The 25,341-nt window shown below is 42.2% G+C and overlaps 1 protein-coding gene and 2 non-coding genes across 3 annotated transcripts in view; 2 read left to right on the forward strand and 1 right to left on the reverse strand.

The window, feature by feature from the left end:
* Positions 1-25,341, forward strand: part of LOC146700834 (uncharacterized) — a 113,326-nt gene that overhangs the window by 29,484 nt on the left and 58,501 nt on the right. The gene's annotated exons all lie outside the window — the stretch shown is intronic.
* trnav-aac (transfer RNA valine (anticodon AAC)) lies at positions 18,814-18,886 on the forward strand. Its single transcript has one exon. It is a non-coding gene; the product is annotated as a tRNA-Val (tRNA).
* Positions 20,213-20,285, reverse strand: trnav-cac (transfer RNA valine (anticodon CAC)). The gene has a single exon. It is a non-coding gene; the product is annotated as a tRNA-Val (tRNA).

A 25,341-nucleotide genomic window follows, 5' to 3' on the forward strand; every position in this document is an offset into this window, starting at 1 on the left:
AGGGAGATGGCCACAGGCAGGAATGATTTCCTGTGTCGTTCAGTGGTGCATCATGGGTAATCTCAGTCTCTCACTGAACGAGCTCCTGTGACTGACCAACATGTCATGGAGTGGGTGGGAGGTGTTATCCAACATTGTCTTTATCTTGGACAGCATCCGCCTCTCCGACACCACCTTGAGGGAGTCCAGCTCCATCCCCACAACATTGCTGGCCTTACGGATCAGTTTATTAAGTCTGTTGGCATCTGCGACCCTCAGCCTGCTCCCCCAGCATGCAACAGCATAGAGGATCGCACTGGCCACAACAGACTCATAGAAAATCCTCAGCATTTTCTGGCAGATGTTGAAGGACCTCAGTCGCCTCAAAAAATAGAGACGACTCTGGCCCTTCCTGTAAAGTGCTGTGGTGTTTTTAGCCCAGTCCAGTTTATTGTCAATGTGTACTCCAAGGTATTTATAGTCCTCCACAATGTCAACACTGACCCCCTGGATTGAAACAGGGGTCAAGTGTTTCCTGGTCTTCCTGAAGTCCACGATCAGTTCCTTGGTCTTTGCCACGTTGAGCTGCAGATGATTCTGCTCACACCACGTGACAAAGGAGTCGACCACAGCCCGGTACTCTGTCTCATCATCCCTGCTGATGCATCCAACCACCGCAGAGTCATCAGAAAACATCAGAAATAACAGAATAACTCCAGCTTTGTGTCTTTTTCATTGTAGCTGAAGTTCGGGACAAACTGTTCCTTTTCACCTCAATACGAAACGCGTAATATTTTCTCTGAATACGAGACGATTCCGTTTTTTACGGGACGGTTGGCAACTCTAATAATTAACCTTATGAACAAAATAAAGTTCAACATCAGTAACATAGCACCACCCAGCTGTATAGAAACTCCGTCATGCTAGCTAGCACGCAGTACGAAAAAGTCAGCATAACGAAAATAAACTCCACCTAAACTTGGTTCATATCTGACCCAGACAGACTGCAGGTCATAACTTCTTACCTGAAGTTCAGTTCACCTGATACTCAGACCAGCGGCTGCTTCGGGTCTTTCCTCTTGCCTCCCTTTTCCTTCGTCCACCTGCTGGCTTCCACCACTCGCTAATGTTATTGAATCTGTGGAAGCTCCGCGATAGCCACCACACGAAGTAACGAATAACGAGCCTATCTAAATCCCAGTAACGAGTAACGCGTTCCCGGTTTTGGCATAATAACTAGTTACCGTGCTCGTTACCACAATAATAACGTAGTTACTGTAACGCGTTACTTAATAACGCGTTAGTTCCAACACTGGACATAAACTACACCTTTCTTGGCTGCCACTTCAAAGCACATTGTGCGCTGTCGGTCCTGCGTGCTGCACAACAACATTCAATATCTAGTATTTACTGCTGTTTACACTTAGCTAGATTAATGCGAAGGTGTTGTGTTTAATATGCTGCTTTGGGTGTTTTTGCTTGTTTCCTCTTCTTTTTCTCTCAACAGGTGATCCAGGAGATTTTCTTTTCTGTGCCCTTTCTCACTGTCCTTCTTCCCTTCTGTTTTTCTTTTCCTTCATCTTTCTTTCTCCCTTTCCTATCCCCCAGTCATGTCTGTCCCATCCGTAACAACTGAAAATAAAATAAAATAAATAATAACAACAAAGGTCGATCAAATGGACCGATACGGCAAGGCCGTGATGATCCATTTGGTAAAGTAAATCCATTGGGTCTCCTTGTTGGTCTTCAGACAACAATTCTGACGGCTAAAGAACCAAATGGGACAGGCAAAAAACAAAACAAAAAAAAACCACCCAAGTGACCTGCTGTGGGTGGTCATGAAAATAGTCCCGCAAGGTGCCTCTCATGGAAGTAGGGGCAAACAGTTTCAGCTCTTTCAAAGGGTGCAAAGCACATGTGGACTTGGGGTCTCTGTAACACAAAAGAGAGTCATACACAACATACTGCAACACGGTGGCACTGTCTGAGCTGTTCAGAGAGTCTGCTTCAATGTCTCTGAGGAGTGGACCTGTGACATGATCATCTAACTGCAGTTGTCTCAATTGTCAGCCAGAATGACGGGGGGCAGAGTATGAATGTCCAGGCTGCCCATGACAGCATGATCTGGTAAAAGATCTGTCAGCCTGTCACTGGTCAGAGGCAAAGGATTGCGTGACAGTGCACCAGGAACTTTGTTTTGTGCACTTTTGTGAAATCAAAGTCCTGCAGGGCCCATATCACAGCAAGGCACTCCTTCTCTGAAGTGCAGTAGGGGAGTTCAGCTTTGTGAAGGGAGCCACTAGCAAAAGCTCGCTTCACTGAGGTTGGCGTATCAAACGCTTTAACCACCCTTACTTTGTCTGGATCGGGTTTAACACCTGATGATGTGATGCGGTACCCAAGGAAGGTGAATTCATCGAGGCAGAATTGGCACTTTTTGAGCTTCAATGACAAGCCAGCAGCCTGGAGTCGGCCCAGCACCTCCTCAAGATCCACTAAGTGCTGTTCAAAGGTAGGTGAGGCGATAACAATGTCATCCAGGTAGACTGTGCATGTTTTGTAATTGAGGCCAGCAAGCACAGAGTTCATAAGTCTCTGAAAAGTTGCAGGTGCTTTGCAGAGCCCAAAGGGCAGCACCCAAAACTGGAAGAGACCGCAGTGAGAGATTATGGCAGTTTTAGGCTTGGAGTCCTCTGCTACAGCAACCTGCCAATAGCCTCGCACTAAGACCAATGTTGAGACAAACTTTCCCCTTGCCAGAAAGTCTAAAGACTCATCTACACGAGGCAGGTGATAAGAGTCTTTTCGGGTAACTTGGTTGAGCCCTCGAAAGTCCACACAAAACCTTGGTTCTGCGGCCGCTCTATTGACAATGACTACAGGAGCTGCCCAAGGGCTTGTGGAAGGTTCAATGATGTTGTCCTTCAACATTTGTTGCACTTGTTCTTCAATCACACGTTTCGTAGTGGGTGACATGCGATAGGGTGGGAGATTGACAGGTGTTGCATCACCAGTCTCTATGGCGAGTTCAGTGAGAGCAGTACGGCCAAGACGACCATCAAACAAGGAGCTAAACTTGCTGAGCAGATTGAGTAAAGCATCCTTGTGGTTCTCCGAGAGACTTGCTTCAGACAGTTTGGCTGTAGTGAACCCTTGCTGAGAGCATTTGAAGCAGTAAGGTTCAGGGTTATAGTTTTCTTTGCCACACGAAGGAGGCTGTGGTCTATGTCGTCCAAGCACTGAGTGAAGCTCATGAGCACGCAGCACCAGGTCCATTACAGAAGTGCCATTAGCGCCATACAGGGCAACTCTGTATTTTTCAAGAGCATGTTTACTAATTAGGTCAATGTGAAATGCACTTCACACACGTACACACACGCACAGTGTTTGTCGCCAGATGCCACGTTTATTTATTGTTTTCATTTGTTATGACCGACCACAGTCTGACAGCTCCGGTCTCAGCTGATTTCCAGCCTCCCCTCCACTCCTCTCCCATCTCACTATAAAAGGGAAGGAAACCATCATCAGTCCAAACGCCATCAGCTGTTCTCACCTGCGTCTCCAGCACCGCCCCGTTGAGCTCACTGCACCACTCCTCCCCTGCAGCCGCGCCCGGGACCACACCTCCGCCACAGTCAATTCTATCTTTTTCAGGTGGAGGGCTTTTCAATTTCTCAAACTCACTCAGCATGTGGGCAACGAAGGTGGGGAGTGGTTCATCCTGAGTCTGAACACGATCCAAAACTCCTCTCAGGATGCATTCTTGGTTGTCAGAGGGCAGGAAAACTGTCTTAAACAGCTGACAGAATTGAGCCCATGATGTGATGTGGGAGCTCAATGCCTTGAACCATTTCCTGGGCTCTTTTGCAAGAAAATGTGGCAGTTCATTTAGCAACTGCCCATCGGTTAGGTTCAATGAGGCTTTGTACGCGCCAACTGCACCTAACCAATCCTCGGGTTGCACTTTATCGTCCCCAGCATACACAGGAGGCTCCAGTTTGGCGTGATGTAAAGCTGCTGCAATCACTCTGGAAGTGCTGCTGAGCTCGAGTGAGTGAGATGGGAGGAAAGGATTTATAGGTTGAAATAGGTTGCTGGGCAGGAATGGGTTGGTATTGTTGGTGAGTTCAGTCTTGTCCCTCGTAGGAACGTGAGGTGTCGATGTGGCCATTGGGAAAACAGGAGACTATGGGATTGCAGGAGGGGGAGAGCTCCCCGTTGTGAGTTGTCACTGCTTTAGTAAGCTCTGCTGTATGTTCAGTGAGTGACATAAACAGTCACTGAGCCTAGTGTTAAAGTGAATTTAGACCCAACACCTAGTCATCTCAGTTCTTAACTCCACCACTTGTTGGCTAAGACTAGGAGTTACATTTTCAACTATCTTGCACATTGGTAATGACGTAAGTTCCATGTCTGAGTCAGAATCGTCTGGGTAGTGTGCCATTGTGGTTTCAAAAAAAAGAAATTAAGCCACTCCAGCCCACAGTGCAATCTTTTATATAACTGTAAAAGAGTCAGTCAGGTCAGACTACAAAGACAAAACTGCAAAAATGTCTGTCAAGACTAAATTTGGAAAAACCACATCTGAAAATGTGGTCCAAATTTGGTCCTCTTCCCAATCCGACGCTGCTTCATCCAGAAGGGCTCCCGCGCTGTCATCGCTGTGGACCAGCTCTACGTGGATGGACAGCTTTACCACAACCCCGGCACAACGGCAGCACATTTAAATCAACAGAATAGAAAGAACTTTGCTTTACTTTTATAAAACACTTTGTAATGTTTATCACAGTTTTGAGTTCTTTGGTAGTTGGATAAGTATAAAGATATTTGTTTCCATGCAACACCTTGTAGCTGCTGCACCTTCTTGTCAGGCTGAATCTCCTTTTTTTCCAGTTCTTTCAGTTTTGTCACATGGTCTGAAAAGTAGAGTGCAAGACTTTAAATAATTCCTGTGTTGTCTGACTTTGTTTTTGTTTGTCTATTTGTTTTACGTTACAACAATGACTTTCTGTAATGAGATATATTATTTTTTTAATGAGAACCAATAATGTTTGTTACTTATTTTATTTTTACTTATATTTAATCTGATTATTTCTGACCCGTGACTGTAGTAACACAACAGTGGATCATTTGAAAGGTTTCTTGACGATCTTACTTCTTTCACTGCCCGACGTAAAACCGTACTGTACCTTGATTCTCTTTTTCTAAGAACGCAATCTTCACCCTCTGTTCAGCCAATGCGGCGGTCAGCTCTCTCAGCACAGCGTGGATGTCCTGTGGATGGGGTTGCTGGAGTGCGATGTGCTGGTTAACAATATCTCTCTTTATCTGCCTCCATCTGATTTGTGAGCAGATCAGAAGCAGCCGTATGTATCATATCAAATATATGTCATATCAAAACAAGCCCACACCTGCAGTTGTTTCAGTTTTTCACAGGTGTTTCCTGTCAGCTAGTCAACCTCACTCAGGCGGACATCCATATCAGCCAACCAAACGACAAGTTCCTCCCTTTGTGCTTCAAATCCCTCCCACTCTGAGACAAGGAGCTGAAAGAGAGAGAAAAGAGTCAATTATAAAGAAGAGAGAAAAGTGAAACCCTCCTCAGAAGGTCTGACTCGCATACCTGCAGTTGACCTGTGATGGACTCCAGTTTGGCGTTCACGTCATCCCTCATCGATGCCAACAGCCGAGTCTGCAGGGTGCCCTGGAAGAGCCGAGTTAATGTTCGACTCCTCCTGGTCAGGCTCTCCAGCTGGATGAGCCGAGGTCTCCCCTCTCGCCGCTGCCTCTGAACACAGAAACACAAATTGCATCTGAAGCAGGAGGTGCAGATTTTTTTTCCTATTCTTTCCCAAATCCAGGCTAGATCACGTGGAGGTATTTGTAAAACTTTTTTGGCCAGCGGACGACTGTTGTCTTGCAGAAAGTCAAATCAAACATATGCGATACACAATCAATTCACAAGAACACATTATAAAAAATAAGTCCAGTTCTTGCCTGATTTCAAATGAATTCTGCATCAAAACAGGGTAAAACGAGTGCAGCAAATGTGAGCACAAAGCCTCACTTTGTACAAGCCTGCTATTACAGTTCTCCTCTATGCAGACGACTTTCCTGTTTTCAAGGCACAACTTGGATCTGCTGTACGAATCTTATGGATACACACTAAATGAAACAGTAGTGTGCACGACTCCAGATTCTGATCCCTCATCCTAATATGGTCCCAACATAGCAACAGCAATAATGCAAATGTTGAGGCTTCAAAATACAAAGTCCATAAACCAATAGCGGACATGGGTTTTATCATAAGGGTGATAAATATACAGATTTCAGTCTGTCTTAGAGATTTGATGTTCATTTACCTGCAGATGCCCTATATGTGACGCACGACCTGATATCGTCGTGTTCGTGTTGTTCCCAGATCATCATACTAAATGTTGTTCCAGGATCAACATTGCAAGTGACCAATCAGAATGTTGTGACGTCATACTTTTGCGACTTCGGAAAAAAACGCCGTAAAACAAAAAACTGTACTTAAGCTGCGAGAAACTGTCTCTGTCCGCCGATGAACGGACCCTGACCCTAACCCTTTAATAAACGGTAAGCAGAACTGATATTGTCCTTGCAACATTGGAATTTCATAAATGCAGGAATGGCTTGGCGCGCAAAAGAATAACATCAAAAGAATGTGATTGGTCACTTGCAATGTTGAACCTGGAACAACATTTTCATGATGGTCTGAAAATGTTAATCAACACGACGATATCAGATCATCCTATACGTGCCTGCTCTGTGGTTTTTCACAACGTTTTGCACATCACTATTTAATACAGGAAGTAGGTGAACTAAAACAAGTCATCTTTCTTTGTGAGAGGACCATATTAATGAAACAAACCTCAATGACATCATAGAGATCCCTAAAGATGCTCCTGCTGCTTCTCTTCCTCCTCATCCAAAGCTTCCTTCTCCTTGTCCTCGACTTCCATCCAATTGTAATTCAATCTAATTGTGTTTCTCCCCCTCCTCTTCCTCATTTTGTTGGAGCTGTGAACAGAATTAATGTGAATCTGGATTAATTTGTGCAAACAAGAAAAATCTACAGCTTTTTGGTCAGAGGTGCTCTTGTGATTTAAGCCGGGTAGAGTAGATTTATGTGTTGATGCTACCTGCTTCAGCTCTGGCTGCTGAGTGATATTTACACCCCGTCTGGATTACAAACTTTAACCATGTGCTGAACTTTGGCCCAGCGTTGATACCTCTTGTTAGTATAACGACCTCTTCTTGGCTTGTATGTATGATGTATGATGGTGGATAAATGAAATATACAAAGAACATTTAACTATATTACAAAAGAACATCTATCTTGAAAACATCAAATGACTGGAGCATAACTTGTCAACTAGTCCAAAAATAAGTTATGCAGGAACAGTCAAAGTCACACCTTCTAATATCACATTTCTATTCATTCAAAACACTTATGCATAGCTGTATTTTATACAGCTCATACAGAATTCAAAGTGCAGGTTCATGTGAGTATTTAATGTACGGCTCAGCTCTACTGAATTTCAGAGTTTCTAGAGCAGACACAGAGCTCACGCCACAACAGGCTTCAGGCGCCATTTTAGTGACTTTAACAATATATAAAATTTTAATATCGGTCTAGCTGACATTAGGTTATGTACGCAGCATGCAATTGAACCACATATTTTAGAAGCCAAAGGTTCAAATTAGCTGGGAGCAGCTTCACTTAATTATAACAGTGGTTTTGTTAGGAAAACAGTTTCTGTATACCAGATACTAAATTGCGCTGACGTCAACAGCTAACGTATCTAGCTAATTGCTACTGTTAGCAAGCTACAATGACGAGTAACAAAAACAAAACAGTAACAAGGTTTTAATGAAAATGTTTTACCTTTTCCAACAGTCCCAGAATCCAGAGCTTCAAAGTCCAGCAGGTACTGAAGACTAGGGATGGGTATCGTTTTGGTTTTATCCGATACCGGTGCCAAACCGGTACTTTTGAAACGGTGCCGGTGCTTAAACGGTGCTTAAAGAATGGAGAACACAAAATTGGTCCAAAAACCTCTCATGTTCAGCTGTTTTTTTGTAAAAAGATAACAATGTTAGCCTTTTCTGCAGCTATAGGGCATATATGGTATCACTCTTGGCTGGAAGCAGTGCTTGAACAATGGAAAAAACACAAACTTTGTCCAAAAACCTCTCATGTTTAACTGTTTTCCACTTTTTCTTTGGTCATTTTAGCCTTTTTGGCCAGGGTGAAGGGAGCATCTGCCATCAAACAAGAAGACAGCCGCATGTAGCTATGATGATGTTTGCTAGTTCACCTTACATGCATTAATGTAATAACGTGGTTAGCCTACTCAACGTAAATTACACATGAACAACATTAAGCTACTCACGCAGAGAAGAACGGCTGCTGCTGCATCATCATCCTCATCATTTCTGCTACACTGGCAGGGCTAGGGGCCAGGACTTTACTCTTCGTGTTTTTGGGGGATGTTGCATAACAGGCAACCCACCGGCAGTAGATGTGCACAGTGTGAGGTCTCGCAGCAAGCTATCAAATACGGCGCATTTCTCGGCTTTTAAAAAAAACGCTATGCGTCGCCAGGTGTTTCATCGGATTTGAGGCGTTACCTCCTTTGACAGTATCACAGTATCAGCTTAAAGCACTTGTTGCTGCTGAGTTTGCATCTTTTGCTGTGAAGTACAGCCAGACTTTTGACCGCTTCGCCTTGGACATTTTTAATCTGTAGCTCTGCTCTAAAAGAACGTACGTACCTGGGCCCGCCTACTATCCTCGGAAACGTAAAATGATTGGCTAGAATTCAAAGTGTATGACGTTTCAGGGGAAAAAGCACCGAAATAAAGCACCGAAATGTGCGCTGCTTTTCGGTCTGGTTACTACCGTTTATGTCAGAACCGGTGCCTGATATACTTTTCCATAGCATTACATTTGAATTCGATCTTTCAAATAACGGACAGATATTTGTGAGATCATGATACATTTGTGAATGTATTTTAACAATCTAAATATGCATATGCACAGACAGATACATTTAATAATCATGACAATTATGTTGTATTACATTACAGTGATTTAACGTTAATTTACATTCAAAATGTGAAGTCAAAGTCTATTTACGTAACTTTAATGATATTCTACAAGAACAGAACATTACTGTAAAATACCTTCATATTAGGGTTTTTTCCTATGGTCGCAGCGTTACCCGCGACCTTGTTGTTAGTTCACATTCATTGGCCGATGCTCAGCGTCATGTTATTTATATTAATTGCAATTCCTACCTCTACATTTCTTTTTCAAAATATATAATTAGCACAGCGTGTCCGTGCAATGTTTTACACTGTGTCATGCAGAGAAATCTTAACAAAGAAGCTCACAGAGAGAGATTGAGCTTGTTATTTAACCCCAAGCTGGTGGGGGGAGCTCCTTATTAAAACACTTGCCGTGCTACTATGTGCCTCAAGGTTCAACAACAGCACAACAGAAGTCACTCATGGTACAGCACTCTCTCTACAAAACAACAACTGTCAGTGACGCTGCACCACGGCGTAAACACAACATTCAAGATAACAGTTAAAAGTAACGTAACCATAAACAATAAAACAAGAACATCTAAACAGCAGCACGTGTCCCAAGGCATGATGGGAGACATTTCTGAATGTATTTTTACGATCTAAATATGCATATGTACAACAAAATATATTTAACAAACAAGTAAATTGTGTTTTATTACATTTACAGTGATGTTATGTTATTTTACATTTGACGTGTCAGATCACAGTCTACTTATGTAAATGTAATGATGTTCTAGAAAACCAGTACACATCTGTAAACTACACAGTAAAATACTTTGACATTACTATTTTTTGGAACAGTGTGGGTATATTCTCCCAGAAGAACTGTTTCAAATAAATATAAATTCAGTGCAGCAGCTTCATATAAGCAGCTTCTATATACACAATACTACTATATACACCTTTAAACTCTTGAGTTTAAAGGTGTATATAGAAGGGTTAGTGTACCTTTGCTCTAACCCAGGGCAAAGGGGATTTGATTCAGTTTCATCGGTTTCATACCAGGTCAGTTATGTAAGTCCCAGTATGTGTGGTATTCAGGGATAGCGTTACAAGTAACGGCGTTACTAACGGCCGTTACTTGTAGTTGCACGGAAGTAGCTGTAAGTAATCTAGACGCTACGGCTTTAAGCAGCTGCGCTCCCACGGACGGTGATCACGATCACTTTCTGGCACAACACCTGGAGCTCATGGGGCGAAACAATCGCATGAGTGCTGCTGTTTGACTGAGGAAGAATAAAGTAGTCGTGATAAGACAATCACATGACCACTTAAAGACAAAGCAACAAGGTGACATATACCAGTTTATAAACTGTGTTGATCGGCCACGTAAAACCAGAGTCATGATAAACAATATATACGCGGCGTTTTTTCCTCAATAGTTTCGTCACGTTTACTGTCTAAGGACAGCGCAGCGAGCACGCTCTGCTTATGAGCAAACCAAAAACATAAGCGTACGCTCTCTCTCTCTCATGAGATGTGAGAGATTTGTGACGTTTAGCGTGTTTGCAGTGTGTAGTTAATGTGTTGTCTTGTGTAGTTAGTGTGTAGTGTTGTGTAGTTAGTGTGTAGTGTTGTGGATAGTTTTGTGTTGTGTGTCAGAACAATGATGCGACTGCTGTCTCCAGGTAGAAACAGGAGTGATACACCTGCTGCTGTCAGACCTGCAGGTATCAGGCTGTGATGTTTCCTTTATAGTGGACAGAAATATTTGGAGTGGCACAAATAATTTGTGGCATCTTATTGAAGAACAGCTGATTGTTCTGTAAATGGTTATTTAAAAAAGGGTTGAAGGTGTAAATGGATGCAAACAACTTTGTTTGCAAAACTTGTGCATATGGTTTTAAAATTGACAATTTATATTTGCATTTAAAGTTATGAAATATGATCATTAAACATGTTTGTGGTTGTTACAGTAAAAAATATCACTTTTTCTGAGCTCACTCTCCCTCTTCACCGATCAACTCTTGCTGTGGTAGCAGCTTTAAACTATGTGAGTGAAGTTGGCCCCCCACCTTCTTCAAATCCAACTGCCAGAGTGTTACAGCAACAACAACTTGTCCCTGAATGTGGAGAAGACCAACAGCGACTCTACTTCCTCTGCAAACTGAGAAGCACAAGAGATTCAACCCCCATTATGAGCACCTTTTACAGAGGCACAGTTGAGAGTATCCTCACCAGCTGCATCACTGTGTGGTATGACTCCTGCACTGGGTTCTGCAGGAAAAAATGACAACGGGTAGTGAGAGCAGCCGAGAGCATTGTGGGGACCTCTCTTGCCTCCCTCCCCAGGAGATCTACTGCACCTGCCTATCTGGAAGGTCGTCTCCATTACAGGTGACTCCACTCATCCCTTCAACAGCGTCTTCAGTTTGCTGCCATCAGGAAGGATACTGAAGAGCCTCCGGGCCAGAACCAGCAGACTGAGAGACAGCTTCGTCCATTGGGCTGTCAGGATGCTGACCATCTCTGAATCGAGAAGGGGGGCCCAAGGGCACATCTTTCGCCATCCTACAATGCTGTGATTGTAGCCATTCCCCACTTTCTGTGAATGGTACTCATGGCCATTGATCAGTAGGCTTTGATTAGTTGTCATTGATCAATGGTCATAAGAATTTGCATACTAACAATCATGGAATTAACCCCCCGGCACATTGTTCATTCAGTGGCGCTAGTTTCCTTCACTATGCAAATGTACTGTTTATATGGTTGGAGAAACCTACAGTCAGCTGAGACTGAAGAAGTCACTTGGATGAGTGACGAAACGTTTCTCCAACTGAAAATGTCCAGATGAACAGAATCAACCTTTTGGGATTTACTTACCTGGATGATTAAGCACGCATCAAGACGTTATTTTATTAAAAATTTTAAAATGTTAGCAGCACAAACAAAAAATTTTGCAGTACAAACCAGCACAAACGTAGCACAAACGTTTGACATCAATTTTGTTTGATTTGGGTAATGTGGGGGGGCTGGTTGACCTCTGATGACCTCTAGAAATTTTTATTAATATCTTTAAAATGATAGCAGCACAAACAAAAATTTCTGCAGCACAAACCAGCACAAACGTTTGATACCACTTTTGTTGGATTTGAAGAAGGTGGGGAGCCAACTTCACTCACATCTTTAAACTCGGTCTGACCCAGGCTGATAGAGGGGGCACAGTCTGGATTGCATTCCAGCATTGTGTAGGCTGTTTTTCTATAAAACACATCAAAAAAAATTGGCAAACATTAGCCTGCAAAGCCACAGTGAATAAAGCAGCATAGCGCAACGAATTCAATTCAAATCAATATAAGACTTATTTTTAACCTACATCAACAATTATGTTATGATAAATTACGTAATAACTACAACAGCAGACTGACCTTTGTGGAAATGCTTGGAGCAGACTATGATGTTAGCTGGAGTGTTCTGGGATGTTATATTTGATCTTTGAATGGCTGCAATCCAGGCCATCCGTCGCCTCTTTGTTACTTCGGAAACATGGCTCGAACAATTTCTCTTCAACGACGTAATCCGATAACAACCGATCTCTTTACCCGTCGGCTTCCCGTGGCTGTCATGCGACCGGCTATTGTAGTTAATAATACAACAGCTTCTTGCCATTTTTGTGTTTCTTTTTTATCACTGTGTGACTGTTTTCATGTGAAAGCCTGCGTGCGCTAGTACCGCTTGCCTCTCGTTCCCAGAATCCTTTGCTGTTTTGCCCCTGAATGACGTCACATTTTCAATCTCTATAACATAGCTCACATTAACAGTGCAGTGGATCCTGCTTGTGCCGTGATATTCAGGACTGCAAACCGAGCAGCATCACTGACTTTCAGCTTGTTGTGTTTGTGGATATATGACTGACGTTAATTATCCATAAAACATCACATTCTCTGTAAGATTAAAGTCAACTATTGAACGGCGTATATTTTAAAGTAAAGGCTTTAAAACCAAGTTAGTACAAACATCGCTAATGTCACATAACTTTGCCGACATGTGGCCAACAGTAATGCTTTAATGTTCCTCGTTATTAAACATTCGCACATAAATAAGTGACATAATATTCAGTACTTTCAAAAGTTTACTCTTTGGCCGCCCTGCTTCAGGCATCCGTCGTTTTTTCCCAACAAAAACATCCACACCCACCGCCGCGCTATGAATTGTGGGATATATGGGACCACGAAGTGTACACCAGACCCAGCCTTCAAATTTGGGGAAAGGAGCTCTTACATGGCTATGATGTTCCACAGTTCCAGTTTGAGTGGTTCATTCGTATAGTATTCTGTTGCAGCTGCTAGAGAACGGCATCTTCACTTTTGTAAAAAATGAGCTGAAGAAGAGTCCAGGTGAGCCAGAATGCTCAGAGGGTCTGAGTGAGGATGGTTTGCAGGGTGAGGACGAAGAGCAGAGGAGCAACAGACAGTCATTTCTGAAGATCGCAGTGCAGTTCCTGAGGAGAATGAAGCAGGAGGAGCTGGGTGACCATCTGCAGTACAGTAAGACTATTTCTTGAAACACTTTCTAATGTCTCAAGATATGGACCAACATAATTAAAACGCTCTTTCTTTTAAGAAAGACCACAAACACAGTCACCCTGTGTGTATTATTAAAACACTTGATACTCTTTGCTTTTATATATTTTTTCTTTTTGGAAACTTCTGCAGCAGTTTGTAATAGCAAACTTAAATCTAGGCTGAAGAAGACATTCCAGCATTTGTTTGAGGGGATTGCTAAAGCAGGAAATCCAGCCCGTCTGAATCAGATGTACACAGATCTCAACATCACACAGGGAGAGACATCAAAGGTCAATGATGAACAAGAGGTCAGACACATTGAAACAGCATCCAGGAAACCAGACAGACCAGAAACAACAATCATACAAGAAGACATCTCTAAAGGCTCACCTGGAAGAGATAAACCAGTCAGAATAGGGATGGCATTGGGAAAACAGTGCTAACACAGAGATCAGGGGGTTCACTGACACCCAGAAGGAGGACTACATCAGGAAGAGATTCAGAGATGAAGAGCAGGCCAGCAGAGCTTTTCTCCCACATTAGGATGTCACGAAGCCTCCACATCATGTGCCACATCTCACTGTTCTGCAGCAGTTCTGGGGGATGTATTAAATACTATAGAGAGGGGACAGCTGCCAAAGGCACTGACTGAAATATATATTTACTTCCTCATGGCTCAGGCCAAAGTGATGAAGGTAAAGCACGATAGAGAAGCTGAGGCAGATTCACATTGGAGTCCAGAGAGCAGGAAAACTGGCTTTTGGGCAGCTGCAGAAAGGCAACTTGATCTCCTATGAATCAGATATTCATAGAGGTGTGCTATAAGTACCAGTCCATTTACAAAGGTCTGTTTATTTATGTTGCTTGATGTGTTTGCAGGCTGATTACCGAGGAAGGATGTGCTTCTCTGGCATCAGCTCTGAATTTTAACCCTTCCCATCTGCTGGAGCTGGACCTTAGCTTGGTCCAGTAGACTCAGGAGTGGAACTGCTCTAGGCTGGACTGAAGGATCCACACTGGAGACTGGACAGACTCAGGTACAGGTATATATTTCTGTTTTATTTTAATAATCTATTGGTTCTGTTTCTGCTTTGGCTCTCGGAGGAGGCGGATGCATCTTTCACCCCCTCCTTCCCTGCTTGCTGCATGTCCTTCTCTAGTCTCATCTAACTGTAACCCTGAGAGAGCCTCTCATTCTCACTCTTGTTATCTAAAACCTAAAGAAGAAGAACTGGATTTGATCAACTGGTCCCTTAATGCAATTGAAACTCTCTTCTCGACGAGAAGCCTGGGTTTGGGAGAGGCCGAGTGTCTTGGAGGGACATTCCCTGCTGGATACACGATGGACGGGTGGCAGAAGTGGCACCTCGCGTGCCTAGCGGGACTGTCTATGAAGGACATTGAAGACATCTACCTATTTGGAACCATGATAATGGGCCTCTTGCTGATCGGAGCTGGCTTGGCCCTGGCTTATCGGAAAGTGAAGAAAGTGGTGAATGCTGTTTAAAACCCCACAAGGCCTGTCGTTAATATCGAAAATGTGGGAAGAGCTGCGAGTACTCAGACTGTTCTTACTGAACGCAATATGGGAAAGATCTTGGAGGAACTCACGGCTTTGAAACGGGAGATACACCTGGAGACCAGTGATGGACACGCCAGCTGGAAGCTTGAAGGCCGAGGCTGATAACACTTGAAGGTTGGCGCCGACGAGAACAACAACAATTCTTCCCAGACATACGAGAACGAGAAAGAACTGTCTCTCCTGCCCGTTTCCTCAAGGCCACCTGCGTAGGCTGCGGACTGTTGTTCTCTGCCTAACAGGCTAAATGTCAGGGCTCGGTGTGCGGGCAGGTGGAGATGTGGATCCAAGTGCAGGACTCTCAGACGGAAATATAACTGAAAACTAGTGATGTGACGTTCTGTGTCGAGGCTTCGAAGCTTGTGTCGAGTAATTGAGGGAGCGTTTCCGCGATGCGCGTATCGAGGCTTGCTTCATTTATGGGAGGAGCTGAAAATGATGACGTCCGAAGCCTCGCTGCCCGGCTGTACCACGTGACTGGTTCATGAAGTGGTTCGAACTTTGCCGCGAGCTATGACAGCGATATAAACCCTCAGACTACATTCAAAAATGTGGGTGTTTGATGGAGAGTTGTTAGTGAGAGTTTGGAGACAGTTTGGAGGTTTATGAGAGTGAGGAGAGAAAGTCAGGAGAGAATGGAGCCAGCTAAGAAGAGGAGGATGTCCTCCCCTGTGTGGGAACATTTTGATCTTATTCCTCCCAACAAGGTATGTAAATTTCTACAGAAGATGTATTTTCATGATACTGATGGTGCAATACAATTTATGTTACGCGGCTTTACTTTTGTACAAGGTGAAGTGTTTGCTATGTGCCAGGGAGCTGGGATATAACAACAACACCTCATCCATGCTCAGGCACTACAGAGCTTTGCATGAGAATAAGGGGAACACCGATTGTGGAGCAAGACCAGGTGAGCCATCAAATGCAATGATAATATAGCATGCAGTAATGTTACTAAATGATATAACAATATTATACAGCTGTTATAAGTTACGTGTGTGATATTTATATTTGTGCTTTGTCTTTATTGTCTTTCCTCAGGAGAACAATCTCCAATAGATGAATAGATGGTTACCATGGTGATTGAGGACTCCCAGCCATTTAGCACTGTGGAGGACAAAGGATTCAAAAGATTTGTTAAATCATTAAATCCCAGCTATGTTCTCCCCACTAAAAAGGACGTAAAAGCAGTGAAATGTAGTTTTTACAGAATAAAATGTGAACAGGCAGGACTGAGGCTCAAAGCCTCAGTGTGTAGCTGTCCATACCTCAACGTTACAAAAGCACAACCACTGTCCACACCCCAACCACACCTCACCTCACAGTAAATGATCATTTCCATTTTAAGCATTTCCAAATAATCATTTTCCATACTGCCAGTATAAATATACACAGTATACTGCATCACTACAATATACATGTTTTACACACTCCTTTTGTTGTTGACATTTACAGGCTGTGTGCAAAATGCCACACTCTTCAAATTCATGCCAACTAATATTTTTACGTCCAGTAGGTGTCCTACTAGAGCAAATGAAGCTTCAAGAAGCTTTGTGCTGGGGTGAACCAATTGGATGAAAAGCTTCAGTGCTTCATGAAGCTTCATCTGCCCATCACTACTGAAAACCACAGCTTTATTGCTGGCACCAACAAAACAGAAACCAAAACATGACAACACTAACTGGAACACACAGGCAGGGTCTGAGGGTACGACGCGACACCGAGCATGGGAAAACACAGGGCTTAAATACACAGGGTAGTAATGAGGGAATGGGCCACAGAAGGGAGACACAGCTGGGGGAGATCAGGGCTAACGAGACGGGGGAGCTAAGCTGCACACACTAACATAAGACAAAGACTTTCACAACAAGAAACAAGAATTACTAAACCAGATGCAGACATGACACTGAGAGACGGACTAGACACTGAACAGAAACTGCAATACACATGAGAACCCAAAACCTAAGAACTGATCCCTCACCAAGAATAACAGAAACAGATCCATAATGATAATAAACAAAGCACCAGAACATCAGAAAACAATCCATAATGCAAAAATAAACCAAAACATAATAAACTCAAAATACCGGGTCCAACGGACCCAGAACCGTGACACTAAAGGACACTTTCTCAGGCTAAACAGGACACAGATCCTGACACATGCATCTGTTGAGGAAATCTGTTGAGAAATTCATGTCAGCGATCACAGATGTTTTTTAATATATTTTTTATATGATGTTCTTACACTCCTTGAAATTTGTTAAATTTAAGCAGACTTGTCCTTTACTTTATGTGGAATATTAGAGTAGACATCTATGAAACTTGGACCAGACGTGGAATGTGTTGAAAGTTAGACGTCAACTACTAAGGATGATTTTTAAAAAATTTTTGAATATGATGCAACCAGGCTGTCCCAGTGCAATGTGTGCGCGTGCGCAGTCACACATGCAGACTTGCCGTGCACACTCACACACCGCATTGAGACAGCCTGGTTGCTGTTATTCAAAAGAGTTAGTGGTTTATATAATTGCAAAGTGTAATTCATTGCAGTTAACTTTTATTTGTTTAATCGCTTACACAAGTTTTGAGGTGTGGAATAAACTGCAATGGAGTTTGAAAACAAAAAATGTGTGTGCGTGGTTGAAGGATGTGTTGGGGGAAGGTCTTTTAAAACAAAGGTGGGGCTATCAAAAAGTTTGCACTTCATGCACCCTGTGTGTGTTTATAGTGTTTTATATTTAATATTCACACTCGGGAGAACAGCTCAGAGATCAGGATCTTGCCCTGGACATGTGACTACAGTCCTTGTGTTTCTGTTTGTTACTTTAAAGTGATCCCTCGGGAATTAAGCAGTTTTCCTTGTTAATAACTGTTTGTCATCAGTGATTTGGAGCTTCATTTTTCTCACTGAATGCATGCTTGCAGTTAAAATTGTATTCTTATCACCTTGTTGCCCTTCTTTGATATTTTTTAATTAGATTATCTACAAAATAGTTAAATAAGGAGGGATCATGTGGAAAAACTGCCCATGATTTATTAAAATACAGAAATAAATTAAACCATCTAGCAATTAACTCAGATGACCCATTATAGAAGAAACAATCCCAGCCATCGAAGCAGTTAGGAGAGGACCCTGCAGAGTCTCGATGAAGATGGAGGCTTGGAGCTCATCACCCTGGTCATTCCACACACCAGAGTGGGGAGGTGGGTTGCATGGCTGAGTGTCTGAAAGACAGAAGACCAGTGAGATGTAAAGCATGCAGTAAAGGCTGATTATCTTGGAGAAGGCAGAAAATGATTGGACCATAGAAATGATCTCAGCACTTGTTTGAGTAGTTTTTTACTAGCAGCTAAACATTTAATTTGGGTATCCAAATTTAAATGATGGTGTGAATTTTAAAAATAGCACCAATAAATAAATAAATAAAAATGCATATTAAGAGTTTACAGGAGTTAGTGGGTATTATAGAATATAATAAACATTAAGCTGCCTTTGAAAACGTTGAGTATGCTTATATGCACTGAGTTTTTGTGAAAACAATGTTGATACATTTCGGTTTGGCAGCCCGCGAGAGCCACAAAGTGTGGAAACAGCGCCATAATTTTCCATTAGGTCGTTCAGCATCAGGCGTTTCCGTAGTGTAGTGGTTATCACGTTCGCCTAACACGCGAAAGGTCCCCGGTTCGAAACCGGGCGGAAACACTTATTGCTAGAAGACGGTTTTTTTGTATAACAAACATACTGTATTATGTGATGTGTGAAAAGGCTATATTTATAAAATGACGACAAAATGATGATATACTCAATAAAATAATATATTTATTTAATATGTAGTGACAGGTTATGTATAATACAATTATATATAAAGAAGGGTGGGATCTCATCTTGACATGTCGAGATGACATTAAACTTTTTAAATATGCATGAAAAAAAAACAGAGGTGTCGGTCTACGTGAGTCCACGTCTGTGGATTTGTTACCCTTGGAAGTGTGTTTTTTTTAAACCTGTTGTTACTGACCTCGATTTTAAGTTGGACAGACAAATTAGAGCAGTGGTGAAGTTCGGTTTTTATCATTTAAGGTGACTGGCAAGAGCGAAGTTGGTTCTTTCTAGGCAGCACCTCGAAACAGCGATCTATGCTTTAATTTCTTCCCATCTGCTGTAACTGTACACTGCTATGGTTATATGCTCTCGTAAAAGAGAGCAACCCTGTCCTGGCCTCCCTGCACTGGCTGTCTGTGCCTTTTAGAGTTAATTTTAAAATTCTTATGTTTGTTTTTAAATGTTTTAACAATCTTGCTCCGCCTTACCTCTCTGAGCTTCGTCGTGCCTACACACCCTGTCGGTCTCTTAGGTCAGCTGACCATCTTCTTCTGGAAGTAATGAGATCCAGGAGGAAGCTCAGAGGCCATGGGGCCTTTACTATCGTCGCTCCTAAATTATGGAATAACTTGTCCTTCCACTTTAGAGAGGCCTCTTCACTGTTTTAAAACGCATCTTAAAACCTATTTTTATTCTTTGGCTATTGGCCTCACTGAGACTTACTTTATCTTGTAATTAAATTAATTATTAACTAACAAATTAAATATGTTACTTTTATTTATTTTTTTCTTTTATTTATATCATATGTAATTTTATTATTTAGTTCCAATGTACAGCACTTTGTGTCAGCTGTGGTTGTTTTACAGTGCTTCATAAATAAAGATGATGATGATGATGAAAGGTCATAGGAAGACCAATGTGAAACTGTATAACCTTATTTATTAAATACTACCTCGCTGCTTATGTACTAAACCTTTCAACGTTGTTAGTACCGGTGTAATATATTTGTGGCCACACGCGTGTTTGTGGGGGCGCTGTTTCTTGCTGTGTGATCAAAATTAAAGTAATTCGTGGACATCACACTGATGTGTTTTTCTTGTGAAACATGTCGGTACATCCTATTTAGTTTTTTATAACCTACATATGTATGATATATTTGAATATGAGGAAAAAATCTAGAATAAAAAAGAAAAACAATAAAAAACATGTTTCCGCCCGGTTTCGAACCGGGGACCTTTCGCGTGTGAGGCGAACGTGATAACCACTACACTACGGAAACTGCTAGTGTAAGCTGGCGACGTAGCCAAAAATATGTATTACCAAGAAAGAAACAACGTTAACTGCAGTCATTTCTATAGTAGTAAAATTAAACGATCTAAAGTCCAAAGTGCGAGACCTTCTTCGTGTTTTCCAAAGACGACAAACGGGCTGTGAGAGTATTTGCCGGACTCAAAGGAGCTTGCAAAGAAAAGCGTCTGGACTTCTTTAAGTTACTTGAAGACGTTTCACCTCTCATCCGAGAAGCTTCTTCAGTTCTAAGGTCAAATGGTGGAGAGTCCCAGATATAAACCTAGTGGGAGTGACCCCCCACAGAGGGACAAAAGGACCCCTGATGATCCTCTAATCGCCTGAGCCAAGGTGTGAAACTGGGTGTGGGTCCCAATCAGCCAGAGTTTCGGGTGAGTTCATTGTGAAACCTGGCCCCACCTTATCATGTGATTTCCTGAGGTCAGATGGCCCAGGATGTGAGTGGGCGTTAAGGCGTCTGGGAAGGATCTCAAAACTGGATTATAGATGGGACACAGCTGGTGTCGTAAACCCCCGCCTCTGTTCAAAGATGGTCGCTCACAGTGGACATAAGATAAGATAAGATAAGATAAGATAAGATAAGATAAGATAAGATAGAACTTTATTAATCCCTCGGGTGGGTTCCTCTGGGAAATTCGGTTTCCAAAAGCACAGCACCGACAGAAGTTACAGTTACAGAATATTATATAGGGGAGACCGGGGATAGTTGTAACGTGGGTCAGTTGTAACACTTCCAATTTCTCCAATCAGGGCTAAGTTTCAAATGATGTGACTCATCCTGTGCATGCCCGATTCACTTCTGCTATCACTGGTGAAAAATCAGCACATTTTGTCAAACACAGACAATTTAACATGAAAAAAAGTAATTTGTATGCCAAAAAGTAAGTTTTTCTACTTTATTTCAATTTCTAATAGCATTATCTGCTTTGCAGTTAAACTCATCAAACTTAAATTATGTTATTTGTATGTCTATGGGGATATATTCTGTGTAGGTCTTTAGTGCTAATGTATTAGCCGTTGGCTGTAATGTTAGCTAGTTCATGGCTATAGGAGTCTGGGTCAGTTGTAACAGCTACAGTCTGGGTTAGTTGTAACAATAATGCAGATGTTACAACTTACCGCACTATTACTTTAACTTATATTAAACAAGTTGGGGCAACGACATCAGCAGAGAGAGGTTCACTGGTCGCTTTTGTATATGTGGTTAATGCCATTGGCAACACAATTCCTCCACTGTTTGTGTTCCCACTAGGGTTGCCAACCGTCCCTTAAAATACGGAATCGTCCCGTATTTCGAAACAAAAGTACACGTCCCGTATTGAGCTAATAAGGGACGCACTTTGTCCCGTAATACAGTGAGAATCAAAAGTAGTCTATAAATGTTTATGGAATTAACACTTTGTTTGAAAACATAATTCCCAGCCCCTCTCCTGCTTTGTGACCAATGAGCTGACAGCACACTTATGACAATTCGAGTATGACAATTCAGATTACCGCTCATCTCATTGGTCGAGGAAAGGTCGCTTGCGGAGAAAATACCGGAAGACAACAGATGACCACAACAACAAGCATGGCCAACAGGGAAACAAACGCCGACACTGCGGTGCAAGTCTCGGACGACAGTACACCTAAAGCTGGGCAAACACTGTGCGATTTTCAGTCGCGTTATTCAGCTCCTGCTCAAACTGCACGATTGACTCGCAGGGGTTAGAAGTTCGTAGGCTACGATGCAGGTCTCACACTATACCGCCCGATGCTCTGATGCGACCTGAGTGCTCACACTGTGCCTCCATAACATGAAGGTTATAACAGAAAATCTGTCGCTCGCTCTCTCTGTCTTTCACTCACACAGACACACCACCACCATCAACTTTGCTAAATTGCTAATGAAAAACATTGATCAGGCAGCTGTGATTGAGCAGCGATGTAGATCCAACTATTTTCACGGTTGTTGTGGTCGTGATAATTTTGTGATGCCACATCGAAAAGGCTCGGATGAGCTTTCCAAAGTTCTACAAGTTGTGCCTCCATCGCTTGTGTCCAGATCACACGCTGCACAGCCGTGCTGCTCCATCTTTTTCACCAACGTTTACGTTTGCGCGTGAGCAGTGTGAGCGGCTGTGGTGACACCCTCACGAGCGATTGATGATCGGGAGCTGGTCGTGAGGTGTTAATCACTTCTCGTTACCCCACGTATACTACACGACGCACGATGAAGGCCAAAATCGGTCCGATCACTCAAAAATCGGCTCAAAATGGGCCAAAAATCGCACAGTGTGAGCCCAGCATTAGAGCAGCAATGTTTGTTCCCCTCAGAGAAAGGGAAGAATGGGAAAAGGAAAACACCTGGCTGGAAAACGTTAATATGGGCATGTGCAGTGAATATCAGCGCTATGTGGCCAGAAGTGTGATAATATAACTTATTTTGTGTAATAAACAACTGCAAGGATAGATGATTACAACAAATAGATGACTAATACATAAAAGTAATACATAGATGAATAATGATGATGAGTTAAGATGCGTAATCATGGGAACAAGTGGGTTTACAAACAGGAGCAGCTGATTAGCATTAGAAAAGCTGAAATAATACCTCAGCTGAAGCCAATTGTACTAAATGCACTAAATGTGCACTGTTACAAGAATATTTTTCTTTCTATTGTTTTCTATTATTTTAAGTTAAGCAGGACAGAGTTCTTTTAAAGAAAGATTTACTTATATTCTCAAAAGTTAAGCATGACAGGCTTCTGTTTAAGAAGGAGACCTGTTTTACTGTGTTAATGTTGTCATTTGAGCTAAAAATAAATGGCTAAATGATCATTTGTTTCCCATGTGTTCATATCACAAAGAATAGAATATGCATCTACTTAAATCAACTTCAAGTCAAATGGTTAAAAAAATAATTTCACACACAAAAAAAGAGCTAGAAAATTCACCACACTGGGAAGGGTGAAGACAACTGGGTCGCCCGGCCCTGGCCACGAGGTGTCCCTTATTTATTTTTCAGGGAGTTGGCAACCCTAGTTCCCACACATACATTATGCAGACCACTGTGTCAGAGATGGACAAGTAGGAAGTACTGGTAGTGGAAATAAATCAGGATGGGTGCAAGAAACAGATTTCCTCATCTTTCTGAAGCACTTTGCAAACCACACCAAGGTAAGCCATGATAAAAAGTAATGGAATTGCGATGCTGGTGAACAACTACATTTTTTCAGCTTCATTATTATGTTCAAAATTGGTGCAAGAGTTGTAGGTTATAATGCCCACTGAGCCAATGAGGCCAAACTCAAGGAAGACCAACCAAAATTAATGAAATATTCAGTTGCACAAAATTCCATAATTTGTCTTTTTTGGGGGGTTGGAATATGTTCAAAAGTTAGATTTCTGTATTCTGTCACACACACACACACACACACACACACACACACACACACACACACACACACACACACACACACACACACACACACACACACACACACACACAGCTACATAAATGGATGTAAGTGCATTCATGTGTTGAATAAACAAAGATTACATGTTAATATTTTGTTAGTACCCTTATTTCATTGTGTTACATTTCACCCCAGGATATGTTACAACTAACCCAGACTAGGGGGTTAATCGTAACATTTCACTCTTTGTGTTTGAGGCCATACCATGCAATGGGTAATTGTGCTGCAGAGAAAATAGCTGCACTATTTAATAGCAGAGACATGTAAATACTTTGCATTACATTTTGAATCCACTACCTTAAAAGAGCTCCAATTTACAGACAGAAATGTCAAAAATGTTACAACTATCCCCGGTCTCCCCTATATATATACACACACACACACACACACACACACACATATATAAATACAGAGACAAATATAAATAAAATATATGAAGGGGATAAATAGAACAAATAGGAATAAAAATAAAAATACAAGTGAATTGCACATTTCAAGTATTGAGGTCTATTGCACTGTTGACTATTTACAAAAAGTATTGCACAGTGAGGTGAAGAGGCACTACAGCTTAGTTGTTCCCCCCTCCTTTGTCCTCCTGTTTCCCCTCCCTCTCCCCTCCAGAGAGGAGTTAAACAGTCTGATGGCGTGTGGGACAAAGGAGATAGACATAGATGCTTCTTTAACTCCTCTTTCAAACCATCTGTCCTCTCCGTCCAAAATGTGAACATTGGCATCCTCGAAAGAGTGTCCTTTATCCTTTAGATGCAGATGGACTGCTGAGTCCATCTGCATCATTTGACCTTAGAACTGAAGAAGCTTCTCGGATGAGAGGTGAAACGTCTTCAAGCAACTTAAAGAAGTCCAGACGCTTTTCTTTGCAAGCTCCTTTGACTACGATGACCTGGATGACTGAGAACCTTCACAGACATATTTGCCGGGCTGTGTTGAATATAGATTCTTATACACCGTTTTATATTTATTCTTTATTCTCAGAGTATTAAACCACACCGAGGGGAGAAACAAAAATGAACACATTAATTTAATGTTTATATAAAGGTAATAATCAGATTCTCCCACAGTGTATTCTGGTCTTCCTCTGTGAAATCTCCCGCTCGGCTGCCAGCACACTTATCAATAACTGATTGATCAGATGCTGCCAAAACCACCTCTTTCACCTTGGTTCAACTTTGTGTGACCCCCAGTGTTAGGGTAGGCGAAGCCACAGAAACATACCGTGTGTAGCTGATTCAGCCTCAGATGTTGGTCCTGCCTGATCTGAGCGACAGCAATGTGACTGAGGATGTGTCACATGGAGCAGCGACATCAGCCTTTTCCAAATATGACCCCCATTACTGATGAAACAGCCTGAAAATGATCTCATTCATCTAAATTTATCTCACCGTCACTTATTACCTTCTCACTGTAAACAGAAAAGCGTGGGCAAAGCAGACCCACGTGCCTCTCAGTACGTGACTTCACCCATGTGTGTTTGTTTGTGTTTCTTTCGGATTTGTGGTAGTTCCTCCTGTCCTGTTGCAAGAGCTCTGGCATGTCACAAGTTCATCTGAA

Source organism: Copadichromis virginalis, linkage group LG10, assembly GCF_057382275.1.
Source record: "Copadichromis virginalis isolate Kocher_CV1m ecotype Utaka linkage group LG10, C_Virginalis_male_GT1.1, whole genome shotgun sequence".
NCBI classification, from domain to species: domain Eukaryota; kingdom Metazoa; phylum Chordata; class Actinopteri; order Cichliformes; family Cichlidae; genus Copadichromis; species Copadichromis virginalis.